The 18055-nt window shown below is 40.9% G+C and overlaps 1 protein-coding gene across 2 annotated transcripts in view; it reads right to left on the bottom strand.

The window, feature by feature from the left end:
- Nucleotides 1-18055, bottom strand: part of CACNB4 (calcium voltage-gated channel auxiliary subunit beta 4) — a 265467-nt gene that overhangs the window by 90845 nt on the left and 156567 nt on the right. The window lies entirely within an intron of this gene.

Raw genomic sequence — 18055 nt, 5'->3', positions numbered from 1 at the left:
GAAAGCTGGTTCAGCTCAACGGAAAATAAGCTGATACCAACCGCTAGGCTCCAGAGGCTTTCCCTTTCTGATAAGGCCATTCCCTGACCAGGGAGCTTCCATTGTTTTACAATCACACAGATGTGCCCTGGCTACTGACCCTATAAATGCATCGAGCATTCTCTCCCCGAGCTGTGGCTACAGTGCAAGCAGACCTTCATGCCTGGCCTAAGCTGTGGGAGGAGAGTTCAAAGGATTGTGTACATGCTGCTCCGTGCCTGCTTATTAATTGTTCCCCAATAAAACTCGTGTTATAACTGCACTGTATAGCATTAGCATTCCATACAAGTGATCCCTTGCATAAAAGGTAGAATTGGCAACGAAAGCATGCCCAGAGATGGAAATACCATGTTAACTACATCTATAGTTTACCATTCTGACTTCGTACAAAATAGATTTGTTTCTATTTGTACAAAATAGATTCAAATAATCATTGACTAGAAAGAGTTTCCTGAAATCAAAAGGCATATAGGAGAGTTGAAAGAATCTGTTCCCTGAAGTTCTGTAGCACATGGAAGGTGTGTTTTAAACCAGAGCCAATGGTAGGGTCAAGCTCTCTTCAGGGGTGAGCGTAAAGCCTCGACAAGTGTAGCCTCAGAGGTATGGTTTGAAGGAGGGATCGTGCTCAATTCCGGATTGATCTGGGGCCATACTAAGGTAGGCCTTCTATAGTTTTTTTTTTTTGCCAAAGGGGGTGGTCTGTGATGCATGAGGAGTCCCACAGCAACACCTGACTTCCCGAGCTAGAGACAGGCTTACAGCCATCATCACAGCCATCATCACAGCCATCGGTGACCACACCCTCACCTCTAGAGCAAGACCACTGAGGCAAGTGAGGTGCCTTGGGTGTAAAATGTTAAAAAGGCACTCACTGTCACGGTGGTGCAAGTGCCAACTCGGCACATGCGTGACCCTGAAAGTGAGTGCCCGGTTGCCTCTCTCCTAAAGGAGGCACCACCACCAGGGTCATGCAAGTGTAGATTGGCATGTGCATAGTCCAGAGAGTGAGCACCTCGGTAAATTTTGTACCCTAGGCTTCTCACTTGCTCACCTCCCCCCCTTCTCCTTTACTCCCATTTGGTGTCCCCTTAATCGGTACGTCAGTCCTCAACGCACACTTTGTTTTATTTATTTATCTATCTATCTATCTATCTATGGCTGTGTTGGGTCTTTGTCGCTGCGCGCAGGTTTCCTCTAGTTGCAGTGAGCGGGGGCCAGTCCTTGTTGCGGTGCGCGGGCTTCTCATTGCGGTGTCTTCTCTTGTTGCAGAGCGTGGGCTCCAAGCGCGCAGTCTTCAGTAGTTGTGGCTCGTGGGCTCTAGAGCGCAGGCTCAGTAGTTGTGGCGCACGGGCTTATTTGTTCCACGGCATGTGGGATCTTCCTGGACCAGGGCTTGAACCCGTGTCCCCTGCATTGGCAGGCGGATTCCTAACCACTGTGCCACCAGGGAAGCCCCTCAATGCACAGTTTGAAGACTCAGGATCTAGCAATGCCAAAGGAAACATTAAGACCAGATCCACCCTCAAAGAGGCACATCTTAAGTGAAAGTCTGAAAAAAACTACCCAGACTGAATTTTTTCCTCATGCGACTAAAAACCAGGATAGGGGCCTCCCTCGTGGCGCAGTGGTTAGGAATCTGCCTGCCAGTGCAGGGACATGGGTTTGAGCCCTGGTCCGGGAAGATCCCACGTGCCGCAGAGCAGCTAGGCCCGTGCGCCAAAACTGCTGAGCCTGTGCTCTAAAGACTGCTCACCACAACTACTGAAGCCCGCACGCCTAGAGCCCATGTTCTGCAGCGGGAGGGGCCACCGCAATGAGAAGCCCACGCACTGCAACAGAGTGGCCCCTGCTCGCCACAACTAGAGAAAGCCCGTGCGCAGCAACAAAGACCCAACGCAGCCAAAAACAAAAAATAAATAAAATAAATTTAAAAACCAGGATATACCTTGGAAATTTCAGACAAGACAGGACTGAGTTCCTGACTCATTTTTATTCCTGCCATGACAAACACCCCAAAAAATCAAGCTATAGAGCTATTTTGCAGTGGTTGTGATTTCCAAATTAAATGCCTTGTAATTAGTTCCTGCTATATGTTTGGTAATCCTATTATGGCATCCCACTAAGTATCACACCAATTTAGAAATTATTAGGTGTCAGAATGTGTCTTTCCTTCGTGAATATTAATAGAAATAGGACAATTGTAAAGAGCCTTCGTTCTATATTCCTTTTGCACTTTACTAGTCTAGAGTTTTTGTAGTAACCTCAGACATTTATCAGTCTAATGTAATTTGTAATTTGGGTCTCCACTTACCAAAAAAGAATTGCTATCTAAACATGCAACTGTGTTTTATGATCACAATTGACAAGTGAAACAGTGCTAAGAGGCTAGTTATAATGGGGCTTCAAGATTTTGACAGCTGGCCTTAGAATCCTTAGCTTGTTCTATTTAAAACTCAATTGATTGGCTTAGGAAGTTCAAAGGGCTTCACAAACCTCCTTTGGGAACAAGTCCCAGTTTCATCCTCTTGCTGCAAATGCCAAATTACAAACATCAGATGGTGAATCTTGGTTTAAAACAACATGAATGACATAGATAAGCCACACTGATCCAGGCATGCCTCATTTCACACTTTCCTCATCTAGTAGCGTATTAGTTTCATAATCCTGTTGTAACAAATGGCCACAAACTCCGTGGCTTAAGTCAACACAAATTTATTATCTTATAGTTTTAGAGGTCAGAATTACAAAATGGGTCTTACTGGCCTATAAAATCATGGTATTGGCAGGGCTACATTCCTTCCGGAGGCTCTAGGGGAGAATCCATTTCCTTGCCTTTTCCAGCTTTTAGAGGCCACCTGTATTCCTTGGCTCACAGACGCCTTCCTCCATGTTCAAAGCAAGTAATGCCTGGCTGAGTCCTTCTCACGGGGCCAACTCTCTGGTTTTCTCTCTTCTGCCTTCCTCTTCCACTTTTAAGGACCTTTGTGATTACATTGAGCCTGCAGGGATAATCCAGGATCATCTCCTCATCTCCAGGTTAGTTGATAAGCAACCTTAATTCTCCTTTGCTATGTACCCTAACATATTCACAGCTTCTGGGGATTAGTTCGTGGATATCTTTGGGAGACCATTATTCTGCCTACTATAAGGAGTTTATATAAAATTTGCCCTGTGTGAGGTAGGGGTTTATAAGATTCATGACATTTCAAGTGTCAGATCTTTGGCATGTACACTCTGGAGTTTCCTGGCAACCAAAACGTTCAAAAAAGATATTTTACAAGGCAGTTGTAAATCACAAATGCTATCTTCATACCATTATTTTGAAACCTTTTGTACTTCATAAGTCAGTTTCATAGTACTGAGTTGATTCCAAAGGACCATATCTAGACAATACCCAAGATTTGTTGGGTTTGCCTACTATGAAATAACTTCAGGTTGGAATTTTTCCACATTCATATTTGTGAGCCTCTGAGGACTGGAGACAGTGTTAAGGAATGTTGCTTGCTTCCTAATCAGCTGTGCAATACCTGGACCCCTGAAGGAACAGCAGCCTGGGCTCACTAAGTACCTGTCTGAGTAGGTATGAGACAACAGGTAAGACTAGAAAACTGGAGAGTGTGTGACCTACCTAAAGTATTTAAAGTAGTTGTAAAAATAATAACTATTCTCAACCAAACACAACTGCAGGTCAGATTTGGTCCTCAGACTATAAGTTTGCTACCCCTGCTAGAGACTGCTTCCATTCTGAATCTGGCTCCAACTCCTACAGTTCCAGGGGACCCATGATTACTCCTTGGCCATTAGAGCTTCACCTCACTTTGCCCTCTCAATTCCTCTCTGTCCTTAAAGACTCTGACATCCTACCCTGCTCTTCTGCTTAAATACTAGATCTCTCACGTGCTAGCTTGGTATTCAAGGAGTTGCTGTCCAGACCCTGACCCTCTCCCGTGCTGGCATCAGGCCTGTGATCCAGTGTGGCCCCTTGCTTGTGGACTGCTGGAGCTATTCACACGGCCTTGCTGTTGTAGCCACTAGTGAGAGGGAGCCTGGTCAGAGGCGAATGGTGGGCATCTAGCTGATATTCCATTTTTCAAGTACAACATATTTATTCTTGCCTAAATAAGCTCAGATTAGCCGATAGAATCCTGATTGGAAAAGTTTCTGTGTGCCAGCCAGTGAAATCACATAAAGAAAGTAGAAGCAGCACAGGACTGAGGCAGGGAACTTGGGTTCTATTCCCACAGGATAGCTCTAGGAAAGTTCCTCACTGCCAAATCAGTCTCAGTTTTCTCATAAGTACTATGGAAGAGGATTGAGAGATTACTTCCTGGCTCCTTGCACCCTATTATTAGTAAAGTAAGACGGGAACAGTGATACTTGAACCTACTCAAGCAGTCTCTTATAATTCTAAAATTTCTAATAATTTTCCATGAGTTTCCATCTCATCTCCACTCAGGAGGGCTGGTTTTTAAATATGATTCCCTGATATATTTATAAATTAATATATACTTATATTAATTTTATATAAATATATTTACTATATATTATATATCTTTATGTGTGTGTATACATATATACAAACACACACACACACAATCTCTGTTCTAAAACCTCCTAAAGTATGTGTATGTACGTGTAAGTATATGTATGTGTATGCTCCTTTATGTAAAACATCACCATAGAGAAAAGTCGTAACATGATGGAGGTAAATTATATATAAGGTAAGAATGCCTAAGAAGCTTCCCCAATCTCTGAATGAATAAGAGAGGTTCTGGAATATACCTGCTTTAGGAGGTTTTAGAACAGATCCCACTTTCTCGAACATTTCAGACTGGCCATTCTCCAACTTAGGGTGGTTACAATACCTATGATATTTGTCTTTTATCCTTTAGAATTTCAAGCCCTGGTACAGAGTTGAGGTGTGGTAGTGACAGGTACCCTTTACACATGGTGACCAAGAGCATATCATTTTTCAAGGAATCCCAAACAGTGTCGCAGGATTGAAACTTCTTGTTCAATTTATACAGAGCTGAGCATTCCAATCCTTGTGCTAGTGTTGTATACCTACCATGTCTATTATGGCACGTGTCAGACTGCACTGTACCTAATTGTTTACTCTTCGGCTTCCCCCATTTGTCTGTGAGCTCTTAGAGGATATTCACTGGATTTTATTCATCTTCGTATCCCTAGCACCTAGTGGAGCACATAAAAGCCATTCAAAGTGTTTACTGAATGAATGACAATTAATTGCTAAGAAAGGTTACCAGCACTCTAAGCTACTTGAGACATTTCTATTCTTTTCTGATGCAATAGCAGAGAATGAACAGTAGAAGAATGTGGCTATTAGCTAACACATTTTGTGTATTTGGCACTCGCATGACAGTAATAACATAATATTTGGGGGACTTAGGTAATAATTTCATTTGAACATTTGAAACCACTTCCGAGCATCCTTTCAAAATAAGCTCCTAAAGTTGAGGTACCAAGCTTTTTAAACTTTGTTAATATGGTTATCAAACCTGTAGTGCTAAATGTAAAATCCTATCAGGTTAATGATGTGGCTGCTGAATGAATTCCATGAGTCACTCATGGGAAAATATCCACCATCTGGAATTGTGTGCATTAGCAAAAAACATCTGGCACTTAGAAGAGCTTGAATATAGTTAGGCATCTGTGCATATTTCTTCTGAATTCTGAGGAGCAGAGTGAATGGGTTGCTTGTAAGATTTGTGGACTTCCAGCTTTAAGGACAGAAAAAAGGAGTGGGGAGAGTGGTAAGGAGGCTATGGTATACCAGGGGAAAGGCCTTGGAGGCTTGTGTTCAGGTGGCAACAGTGAGGTGGTGGAAAATAGTAACACTGGGATATACTTTGAAGCTAGAACTGACAAGATTTGCTGATGGGTTGGATGTGGGATGTGAGAGAAGGAAGAGTGAAACCTGACTCCAAGGTGTTTGACCAAAGCAACTAGAAGAACAGAGCTGCCACTTGCTGAGATGAGAAAGACAGCAAGAAAAGCAGGTTTGTGGAGAACATCAGGAACCCAGATTTGGACATGATGAATCTTCCCCGTTAGGCAACCAGGTGGAGATACTGAGTAGGCAGTTGGGTATAGTAGTGTAGAATTCAGCCGATAGGACAGGACTGGAGTTAAAATTATCGGGTACAGAATACAATGAGTATTTAAAACCTCAAGGCTGGATGAAAAGAACAAGAGAATGCATAGATACAAATAAAAGATGCCTAAGGATGAGTCCTGGGTCACTCCAAGATTCAGCACGCAGGAGATGAGGAACCAGTAAAGAGACCTGAGAACTAGTGGCCAGAAAGGCCAGAGGAAAGCCAAGAGAGTATATATCCTTGCAGCTAAGTGAAGGAAAGTATATCAAAAAGAAAGAATGATCAATGGTCTCAAATACTGCTGATATGGCAAGCAAGATCATTGGCTATAACGATATGGAAGTCATTGGTGACCTTGATAAAAACAGTTTCAATGGATTATGGGGGCAAATGCCTGACTGGGCTGGACTCCAATAGAGAAAGGAGAAAGCGAAGTAGAAGGCAGAGGATATAACAGCTCTTAAAGGGAATATTGCTATCAAAAGCAGGGCCTTTTAAATTAGGGTCCCCAAAGAATCTGTGGATAGAATTCAGAAAGCTCATGAATTTAGATGGGAAAAGAATTAGATCTTTATTTTCACTACTCTCTAACTAATCTAGCATTTTCTCCAATTAATAATGTAAAATCAGCAGTGTCTGTTTCTTTGTTGCCAAATCTAGAAATCGTGGATATTTTTTCACATCACATTTTAGTTGTTACAGATCTCTCAAAACATCATGATCATCACTCTTTTAACTGTACAGTAACTACTGGCTCCATCACTAGATTTCATGTGACTGGGATCTGCTGTACAAGTACTGGGACAAACATGGCTGGCCAACGCGCGGCAAATGTGCCCAGAAGTCATTCAGCCACCTGGTAGTACACATTCTCCCTGTAGAACCCAGACACCTTTGTTGTTCATCAGTATTCCCGTTCTATCCATAAATGCTTGTTGGTCAATACATGGAAGGAGATGAGTGATTTTCATGGTTTAAATTTTACAAAACTTGACAGATCAAATGAGAATTCTTAATTCTTGTAAGATAGCACAACCTTTTGTAACACAAAGGTTACAGGATGCAAGAACTATGATTGGCGAGAACCTTTGCAGCACTATGCTTTTGAAAAATAAAGTCTAACTTTAGCTTGCTTATATTTTAAATGTATTATCTATTGCATTAATGAAGAATAACATGTTACCACATCACAGCAGTGGAAGGTCATTTTGATAACTATATTCCAATATAATTTGTTTCTTTTGCAATCCTATATTTAATTTTAAGCATTTAAAAACATTACTCTGAGGAGTCCATAAACTTCACCAGACCATTCAAGGTATTCATGACATAAAGAAGTTAAGAGTGCCCTCTGAAAATGGAAGGGAGAAATGGATAACAGGAGGAGGAGGAGCATCAGCAGACAATGTTCTAACATGGGAGAAATAAAAAGATATTTGTACTGCAGATAAGAATGATTCACTACAGAGGGAGGCAATGATGACATAGGAATTGGGAGAACTGCTAAAGCAACGCTCTTAAGTAGGCATGAGGAGATGGAGAATTAGATTCATCTAATGGATGGACAAATGGAGGAGTTGGCCTAAGATAAGAACCTGGGTCATTTGTGCACCTACAGAAGAGAAGGCATAGAATATGGACAGAGTAGCAGGTAGGGGGGAGGAGATGCTGATGAGACCCTTCTTCTGATTGCTCCTATCTTCTCATTAAAATAAGAAGCTAAGTCATCAGCTGAGAGTGAGGATGGGGAGGAGGTGCTAGAGGTCTGAGGAGGGGGCAGAAGGTATGAAGGAAATGGTTGTGCAGAAGAGTAGGAGAGTGAATGGACTAGTGAAATGCAGAGTGACTGGAGACTAATACCGGGGGACTCTCTTGAGGTTCATGACCATGAATTTCAAGTGAGTCACCGTGATTGTGTGCTCTACTCTAGTCTCATCCAGCTTCAGTGGTGCAGGTGCTGAGTAGGTGGAGAGTTGGATGCAACCAGCGTTGTGCAAATGAAGACAAAGCCAGAGAATGGCAAGATTGCTGAGGGTGGCCAATGGCTTGAAAAGAAAGAGCATGCATACAGAAGAGGTGAGTGTGACCAATCAGATTCATTTTCTCTTTCTGTTTTTTCCTGTCTCCTGCTTTCCTGGGAGTCAAACACTAGAAAAAGGAAAATCATCAGGCAGGTGGCAGCAGAAGCAGAAGCAAAAGGCTGTATGGTGGAGAGGCATGGGTAGGCTGTGAGTAAGAATAAGTCTTAAGTAAGCAGAAACCTGTGTTGAGTATGAGGTAGGAAAAGGAGAAGACTTGGTCAGGAGAATGGTTGACCATCTCCTGAGAGACAGTTCCTCCATCAGCTTCTACTGCTCAGGGCATGAGCTGCTCAGAACTGGTCCCTGGAGCTGCTTTGGACTTTGAGCACATACAACTATCTGCATAGAAGGGTGTAAAAGCAAATGGGAGCCATTTATTGCCTAATTTTTTTAAAAAAATCTTTTTATTATTGAATGACTTTCAACTTACAAATGGGAGCGTTTGACCTGTTTAATGCCCCCTTTTACAGCACTTTCTACGTTTTGTGCTAAATTGCAGATATTCAAATATAAGTATTTGAATAACTACAATGTAACAGAGCCACAAGCAGCCCTGTGAAGACCAGGACCTCACCTGGTCTATTCCCATGCCTTAGGACATCCCTTTGTGCTTGGGGGGCAGTCCACAAATGTGTAGGCGTGATGACTCCTAAGGGATTACACCCTGATCATCTCTCTCCTATTTCTGCCTCCTTGAGAAACTGAGTTGCCTAAGTGGTCAGAAAGGTAGCTGAAAAATCAACTGTGTATTTGCAATCCTTGTACTTTATTTGGCAAATAATTCAAAATTAACCAAGAAAATTAATACAGATGGATTCACTACTCTGCCTAAATTCAACAAATAGTGCCTTCACCTTTTGCCTTTTTTTTTTTTTTTTTTTTTTAAAGCAAACTGGTTCTAGTCTCCACCTCCTGGACATTCCACTGAAGGTAACACCTTCCAAGCCAGAGCTTCTGCCCCTACTGTCATTCCACCAAGAGGCTGTCAAGCCATCACAGTGCTTACGAAATTCCACTCAGTGTTCCTTATGGGGAGGCAAGGGGAGATGGAGCCACGAGAAGGGTTATCCTCTAACTGCCAGAGGAAAAGGAAAAGTATTTGTAAGTTCCAGAAATGAGATCACTTATATGAGTATATTTCAAAGATTTTTTTTTACCACAACCTACAGTGAGACAAAATTTTATCTTGTGACCCAGTAAACACGTACATACACACACAACTGAAATCTCAGATTCATAACTCTTACTATATGTAATGCTCTCTGATAGTTTTCTATTCTATTTTTATTCTATTTTATTTCAGGTTTAAAAAAATAATTTACTAAATGGATTTATGACTCACAAATGGGTTGTGACCTACAGTTTGAAAATATTAACCTGTGTGAATTAGAAAACAAAAGATACTAATTTTGATACAACTGAGAGAAATGGGGTGGAACATGGAAATATGTTGAAAGTATATTATTCAGTGAAAGGGAAAGTTCCAGAATATTCTATACATATATATATATATACACACACACACACAAATAATAACATAAACGCACATATATATTTGTGTGTATCTTTACATATAGTATATATGTGTGTAATGCTTACATTACAGTTTATTGTGTAATATATGTGGAAAAGTACTATATATAAAGTTCTGTAATTTGCTTTTTTTCACTTAATACATCTTGAAAATATACATATTATGCAAGAAAATGTTAGCAGCTACTCATTTCCTGCAGTTAAAATATATAAGCCTATAAACTCACTTCCTGCAGTGAACTCTCAGGTTATCCTAGGTCACTGCAGTGTAACAGCTGACTATTGACCAGAAATTGCTAAGGAAACTGTATCCTGTGCTTGCTCTGAAAACAGAACCAGTTTATGAGTGATGCTAACTAGTGACTACAACATAATGCTTGGGAGACCTGTTGCTGATATTTCTATGAACAAACTAGGCCCTGAAATGGCCCCAAAGTGGAGGGTGACATCAGCTTAAGCTTATCTATAAAATCTAGGTTACGTTTAGTGAGTTCTAACTATTTTTCCTGAAGAGCCTGCTTATCCAGTCTAGCTGGCAATGATATATGCAGTACATAACACACGAAGGTTTATTTTCAGGCTCACAAAAGGAAGACGGCAACACCAAATTAGGGATATTCAGACATCCTTAAATTACGAAACTCAAAGATTCTCCCAAACCACATTTCACACTCCCGTTTGGTCCCAGGCACTCCCTTTGTCATTTTCCCAAATGAAGACACAGGGCAACGAAGTGGCAAAGGGTTTTATCCCTCTGTGAGACCCTTCCAGACATTCCTACATTGATAAGAACTGAGATTTGGAGGGTTTTCTTTAAAAATAATAAATTTACAAGTAGCAGAGTAGGAAGACAAACAAATGATTTCCACCCCTCCTTAACATTTCCTACAATTCAAACTGGAAAATAGAAATCTAAACTTCCATCAGTAAGTTTTAAAAATGAATTTAAAAAAATTGTAGTATACCCATATATAATGCAACTATTCAAAAGCAAAAGCTCTCTAACTATGATGTGGATGAAAGCAAAATAATGAATACGGCCCAATCCCATTTTCTGTAAAAATTAGTTACCAAAAAAATGACAAAGTATATTTGCACCTGATTAAACATGAATAACTAATGGAAAGATAGATGCTGGGTTACTAATATTGACATTACTATTGGAGGGCTTCCCTGGTGGCGCAGTGGTTGAGAGTCCGCCTGCCGATGCAGGGGATACGGGTTCATGCCCCGGTCCAGGAAGATCCCACATGCCGCGGAGCGGCTGGACCCGTGAGCCATGGCCGCTGAGCCTGTGCGTTCAGAGCCTGTGCTCCGCAACGGGAGAGGCCACAACAGTGAGAGGCCCGCGTACCGCAGAAAATAAATAAATAAATAAATAAAGACATTACTATTGGAGAAGGTGAAAATGAAAGAAAGCTAGAGAGAGATGGCTAACTTCTGCTTTTACATTTCACTGAGTTGTTACAATAATCACATACTACTTTTATAATTTTTTTTGAAAATTGTGTGATTGATTTTTAAAAAAATATTTATCTATTTTGGCTGCACTGGGTCTTAGTTGCAGTACACGGGATCTTTTGCTGTAACATGCGGACTTCTTAGTTGTGGCATGCAGACTTCTTAGTTGGGGCAATGTGAACTCTTAGTTGCAGCACAAATGCAGGATCTAGTTCCCCGACCAGGGATCGGGCCCAGGCCCCCTGCGTTGGGAGCACTGAGTCTTACCCACTAGACCACCAGGGAAGTCCCCTACTTTTATAATTTTAAAATTATAAAATAAAAGGGAAAAACATTTTAAAACAAAGTACAATAGGCCACCAAACAAGTATACCTCCTGAAAGAATCTGTGCAAGAATGACAGATTTCTACCACACCTAAAGCTACAGATGGGACATGAGCCCCAAATTCTGAAATAGCCAATGCATGGCAGTCAATAAACACCACATGTGAGGGCCCCTCACTGGTGGAGCTTGGGGTTATAGACAACACTAGAGAATATGTATCCGATATGGGTTGCATTGTGTCCTCCCCAAAAGATATGTTGAGCTCCTAACCCCTTATAGATCAGAATGTGACCTGTTTTGATTACAGAGGTAATCAAGTTTAAATGAAGTCATTCTGTAAGAGAATAATATGTATACTTTGTCTTTTTCCTGTTGCTGTTAGGACCTAGATATTACAAACCTCACAAATGTCGGCACAAAAGCTCCACAAACTTCTAGCCCCCAGAACTATAAATATAATAAATTTCTGTTGTTCTAAGCCACCCAGTTTGTAGTGCTTGGCTATGGCAGACCCAGGAAATTAATATCGTATCCAACAGGGTAAACTAGAAATGTCAGTGTCTCATGCTAGCCTTTTATATATTTCACACATTTCAGTAATCTAAGAACAGATTTATATTTTCTGGTTGCTCTGTGGACACATATCCTGTGTCTTTAACAAGACAGGAAAGCACCTTGACCATATCTTATTCTATAATGATATTAATGATACTTGAGGTTACTTTCTAAATATTAAACATTGTGCTCTGCATGCATTGTTTTATATAAACCCTACCACAACCCTTGAGGTTCTTAGTTTTTTTGTTATTACCATTCGCCTTTTTACAAATAAGGAAACCACAACTCAAAAAGACTAAGCAACATACTCAAAATCACATAGTTAGAAGCTGGGCCTCAAACCTGGGTCTGAGCAACTCCAAGTCCACTCTTTGAACTGCTAAACCCCACTGACCTCAGACCCCCCAGCCCCCGCCCAGTGTGTGGTACTGTGATGAGTAAAGGACAGGCTTGTAACATTGGGCTCCTTAATTCAGTTGCAGTGACACTTGAAATCCAATTCTACATATTTTGATTAAACTATAGGATCACCATTAAAATAACTAAATTGAGGACTTTTTTTAACTTATGTAGGAGATTGCCTAAGATAGTTATCCCTAATAGGACTATGTACCAAATACATGAAACTTCAGTTATTAGACTTGATAAAGTAGGAATTAACTTGGAATATGAAACCTGCAGTCTCATGACTACAGAATGTGAAGCTCGGCCTTTCACCCTGAGGAGAGCAATAATCTGAGGGGTGTAGATTTTCCACTCCTATCTTTGAAGGTTTCCCTTCAAAGAATTTGAAATGCTTAGAAAAGGGAGATCTGGATTGCTTTCTGAAAGACTATTATTATCCTTTGTTACCTTTTTTTTTTTTTTTTTTTTTGCGGTACGCGGGCCTCACTGTTGTGGCCTCTCCCGTTGCGGAGCACAGGCTCCGGACGCGCAGGCTCAGTGGCCATGGCTCACGGGTCTAGCCGCTCCGCGGCATGTGGGATCTTCCCGGACCAGGGCATGAACCTGTGTCCCCTGCATCGGCAGGCAGACTCAACCACTGCGCCACCAGGGAAGCCCTACATTTTTTTACGTAAGTGAATTTACCCATTTTTCCCAAACGATTATTGGATCAAGTTTACAGGTGCTAATACATGGAGGAACTCTTAAGCCAGCTCTGAAAAACAAAACAAACAAACAAAACTACATCAACTTTATCTTAAGATTCCCAAGACTTGGTCAATTAAATAATCTGATCCATAATAAACTGAAGCTGTGGAGTAAAGTACAATTCATGAATTTTTCAGTACTATTTTAAACAGAAATGTAAACAGCTTTTGCAGAGTGCCAGAAAGCATATGTTAATTTTCCAAGGAGTGGAAGTTCAGACATCATACAGTTAGTAATCCTTGTTTAAAGCATTCTGGGGAGCAGCCAACTCTGTTAATTACACAGAGGACTGTGGCTTTCTTGCAATGAAAAGCCATATTTTGGTTCTAATGGACATTCAAGGATCATAATGTGTTCTGGTTCTGCCTACTTCTTCAGGGAATCTTAGCCAAAGACCTCAGCCAAAGAAGCAGAAAATGGTAGTCAGAACTCCAAAGAAATGTTGTGCAAAAAACTTTGCCTAAGTGGTTCCCATTCCACAAAGAATAGTAAAAGCCTCTGGATGCTGTTGTGAAAACAACTGCTGAAAATGAATCATGTTGTTTAATTTCAGGTCTGTGAATTCAAGTGCTCTATGCTTGGGAGGTCCTGTGGTATTTGATTCCTTGGTCATTTGTGTATCAACTGCCTCCTGCAGGGATGAAAAGTGGCCTTCTTGGGAGCAGGTCTGACACTTGAAAGTGAAAGCCCCCTCCCCCTTTCATCTTTCTCTCCCAGTAATAAGTGGCTGTGAAGACCCTGGGGCCTGGACCACCTCTCATTAGGGAAACAAGGTGCCTATTGCATCATCAGGTATAAAGCCAATTTTCTTCCTGAGCACTAGTATGCTTTAGTCTAATGTGCACCAGAAGAACTGCCACTAAAACCCTCTAAAATCCCTCCTGTGTTTCAAGATTGTAAGTGTTCTCCAACCTCTCAAAGCATAAATCACTGAAGATGCTTCAGTTGATTTATGGAGGTCATTTCATGAGAGTGCATTTGGCACCTTTATATGTCTCACTGAATAAGGTTTTCTTTGTAGAGATCAGAGAAGGTTTTGTCAGAGGAGATGTGTGGCAGTCACACATTACCTTTGCAGGTTCTTTGCAGATTTGAAAGGCACAAATTACCTCTCAACCCAATTTCAGCAATGAATAAATTCCAGTCCACACTCACAGAGTTTCCTATTTGGAAACCACTAAAATTAACACATTTCAGTGAATTCCTATCAGAGCAGGCCTTATAAATGGATACGTTGGATAATGATCTACATGCCAGAGAGGCCCTTCTCCCTTCCAGTCCCCTCACCAAAAATCTTTCTGCCAGTCCCAGGATCAATTTCTACCATTAGTGTGTTATTCTTTTAAGTGTTAGAGGTTTGTTTCGTTTTGCCTTGATCATCCAGAACTTGCTATGAAAATTCAAAGACCTCTTGAGGGGCATTACATTAAGCCTCTTTAAGCTATCAATTCACTTCCCAGCTACCCAAGAGTTAGTTAAGAGCCTGGAGGTGAAAGAGGAGGGTAAAGAGAGGGATCTGAGATGCCAGGGCCTCCCAAAAGGAAGGAAATCTTTCTCAATTGATTTCTATTTGCAGTGTGTTTTTGCATGGAGAAGATAAACAGGATATTCTGGAATGGTACCAGCTCAGAAATTAGAGAAAAACTTGAAGGTTTTCTAAGCAATCAATACATCATCTCTGCATCTATAGTCTGGGAAGCTCTATGCCTGGGGTTGTTGATGTTCCCCTTTCCTGTAGACAATGGATATATGGTGACGTGCAGAATCTGCAATGGAATCTTATGTCATGGTGCCCTATTTGATGGTTGTTAAATGGTCACTGATGTAATGGTCAAATTTCGAAGTCTAACTTCCAACTGACACACAGGATCACCTCATTTCAAAGTTGGAGGATGTCTTAGAGAGTATGTAGTTCATTTGCCAATTTAAGAATCAAGATCCATCTAAATAACAAATGCCAAGTGGTCTTCCAGTCTCTGCTTGAACACCTGCCAGGCTGGGGAACTCAAGCATTCAATTTTCAGAAAGTTCTGAAATTTTATTCTTATGTATTATAAAAATCTGCCTGCCTGAGATTTCTATCCATGAATTCTAATCCAATACCCTGAGTTTCCACAGAATAAGCTAGGCACACATGACAGTCATTCAAACATCTGAAGACAGCTGTCACATACCCTGAGTATTTTATGTACCAAAAGTGCTGAATAACATACACACTACCTTTGATTTAAAGAAATTCTAGCATATTTTCAGCAAATATTAGTCAATAAGGAGAGTAAAAGTCTTGTCCGAGGGCCTCTGTTTAAGTATCCTAATGTGCTAACATGGCCTCCTGGACAACCATGTCGGCAGACATGTCAACAGACTTGGATATACAGAATGTACCTGCCCATCTGAAAGTTTTAGGAGGCTATTAAAACCATTCTGAACTCTTTATTTCTGCTTTTATAGCTATATATTTTCATCTTCTTTTTAGAAGGACTACAAGATACAGCATTTTGAAATTTTCGACTCAACTTCATTAACTAGCCTCTCACTGGTTATATAAAACTCTTTGCAACCAAAGCTTCCATTTCTCACCTGTGTCTTTATAGAGTGGCATTGTGTCTGAGTGCAGAAGTGCGGCTAGCAAGGAATGGGACCCACGCGCTTGGGTACAGATGGGTATCATAGGTGCTTAGACCCATTTTTACTTTCCCCTTAGGTTGGATTCCATAAGTAAGACCTTTCCTATCATTTCAGAGTTTTACTTGGATGTCAGTGAGATTAAAAGAATTTTTGTTTTTGTTTTCTTGTTGTTTTGTTTTTTTTAATGTCTGAAACATTTATATTAACATATTTCCATACAAATAACTCAAAGAAAGTTTAGTATTAGTTGCTCTTTTGGTTTGTTTGTTTGTTTGTTTATACTGCAGGTTCTTATTAGTCATCCATTTTATACACATCAGTGTATACATGTCAATCCCAATGGCCCAATTCAGCACACCCACACCCACACCCCACAGTGGTTTTCCCCCCTTGGTGTCCATACGTTTGTTCCCTACATGTGTGTCTCAACTTCTGCCCTGCAAACCGGTTCATCTGTACCATTTTTCTAGGTTCCACATACATGCGTTAATATACGATATTTGTCCTTTTTTTTCATAGACTTTTTATTTTTTTTTATTTTTTTTTTTTGCGGTATGTGGGCCTCTCACTGTTGTGGCCTCTCCCGTTGCGGAGCACAGGCTCTGGACGCGCAGGCTCAGCAGCCGTGGCTCACGGGCCCAGCCGCTCCGCGGCATGTGGGATCTTCCCGGACCGGGGCACGAACCCGTGTCCCCTGCATCGGCAGGCGGACTCTCAACCACTGCGCCACCAGGGAAGCCCCATAGACTTTTTTTAACATCTTTATTGGAGTACAATTGCTTTACAATGGTGTGTTAGTTTCTGCTTTATAACTAAGTGAATCAGTTATACATATAGATATGTTCCCATATCTCTTCCCTCTTGTGTCTCCCTCCCTCCCACCCTCCCTATCCCACCCCTCTAGGTGGTCACAAAGCACCGAGCTGATCTCCCTGTGCTGTGCGGCTGCTTCCCACTAGCTATCTATTTTACGTTTGGTAGTGTATATATGTCCATGCCACTCACTCACTTTGTCACAGCTTAACCTTCCCCCTCCCCATATCCTCAACTCCATTCTCTAGTAGGCCTGTGTCTTTATTCCCATCTTATCCCTAGGTTCTTCATGACCTTTTTTTTTGTCGTCTTAGATTCCATATATATGTGTTAGCATACGGTACTTGTTTTTCTCTTTCTGACTTACTTCACTCTGTATGACAGACTCTAGGTCCATCCACCTCACTACAAATATCTCAATTTCGTTTCTTTTTATGGCTGAGTAATATTCCATTGTATATATGTGCCACATCTTCTTTATCCATTCATCCGATGATGGACACTTAGGCTGCTTCCATGTCCTGGCTATTGTAAATAGAGCTGCAATGAACATTTTGGTATACGACTCTTTTTGAATTATGGTTTTCACAGGGTATATACCCAGTAGTGGGATTGCTGGGTCGTATGGTAGTTCTATTTTTAGTTTTTTAAGGAACTTCCATACTGTTCTCCATAGTGGCTGTATCAGTTTACACTTCCACCAACAGTGCAAGAGTATTCCTTTTTCCCAACACCCTCTCCAGCATTTACTGTTTCTAGATTTTGTGATGATGGCCATTCTGACCAGTGTGAGATGATATCTCATTGTAGTTTTGATTTGCATTTCTCTAATGATTAATGATGCTGAGCATTCTTTCATGTGTTTGTTGGCAATCTGTATATCTTCTTTGGAGAAATGTCTATTTAGGTCTATCTGCCCGTTTTTGGATTGGGTTGTTTGTTTCTTTGTTACTGAGCTGCATGAGCTGCTTGTAAATCTTGGAGATTAATCCTTTGTCAGTTGCTTCATTTGCAAATATTTTCTCCCATTCTGAGGGTTGTCTTTTGGTCTTGTTTATGGTTTCTTTTGCTGAGCAAAAGCTTTTAAGTTTCATTAGGTCCCATTTGTTTATTTTTGTTTTTATTTCCATTTCTCTAGGAGGTGGGTCAAAAAGGATCTTGCTGTGATTTATGTCATAGAGTGTTCTGCCTATGTTTTCTCTAAGAGTTTGATAGTGTCTGGCCTTACATTTAGGTCTTCAATCTATTTTGAGTTTATTTTTGTGTATGGTGTTAGGGAGTGTTCTAATTTCATACTTTTACATGTACCTGTCCAGTTTTCCCAGCACCACTTATTGAAGAGACT

The sequence above is a fragment of the Mesoplodon bidens genome, assembly GCF_964165515.1.
Source record: "Mesoplodon bidens genome assembly, chromosome: 8".
In the NCBI taxonomy this organism is placed as follows: domain Eukaryota; kingdom Metazoa; phylum Chordata; class Mammalia; order Artiodactyla; family Ziphiidae; genus Mesoplodon; species Mesoplodon bidens.
Note: the sequence above shows the minus strand (reverse complement) of the source record. Positions and strands in the feature narration are given on the sequence as shown.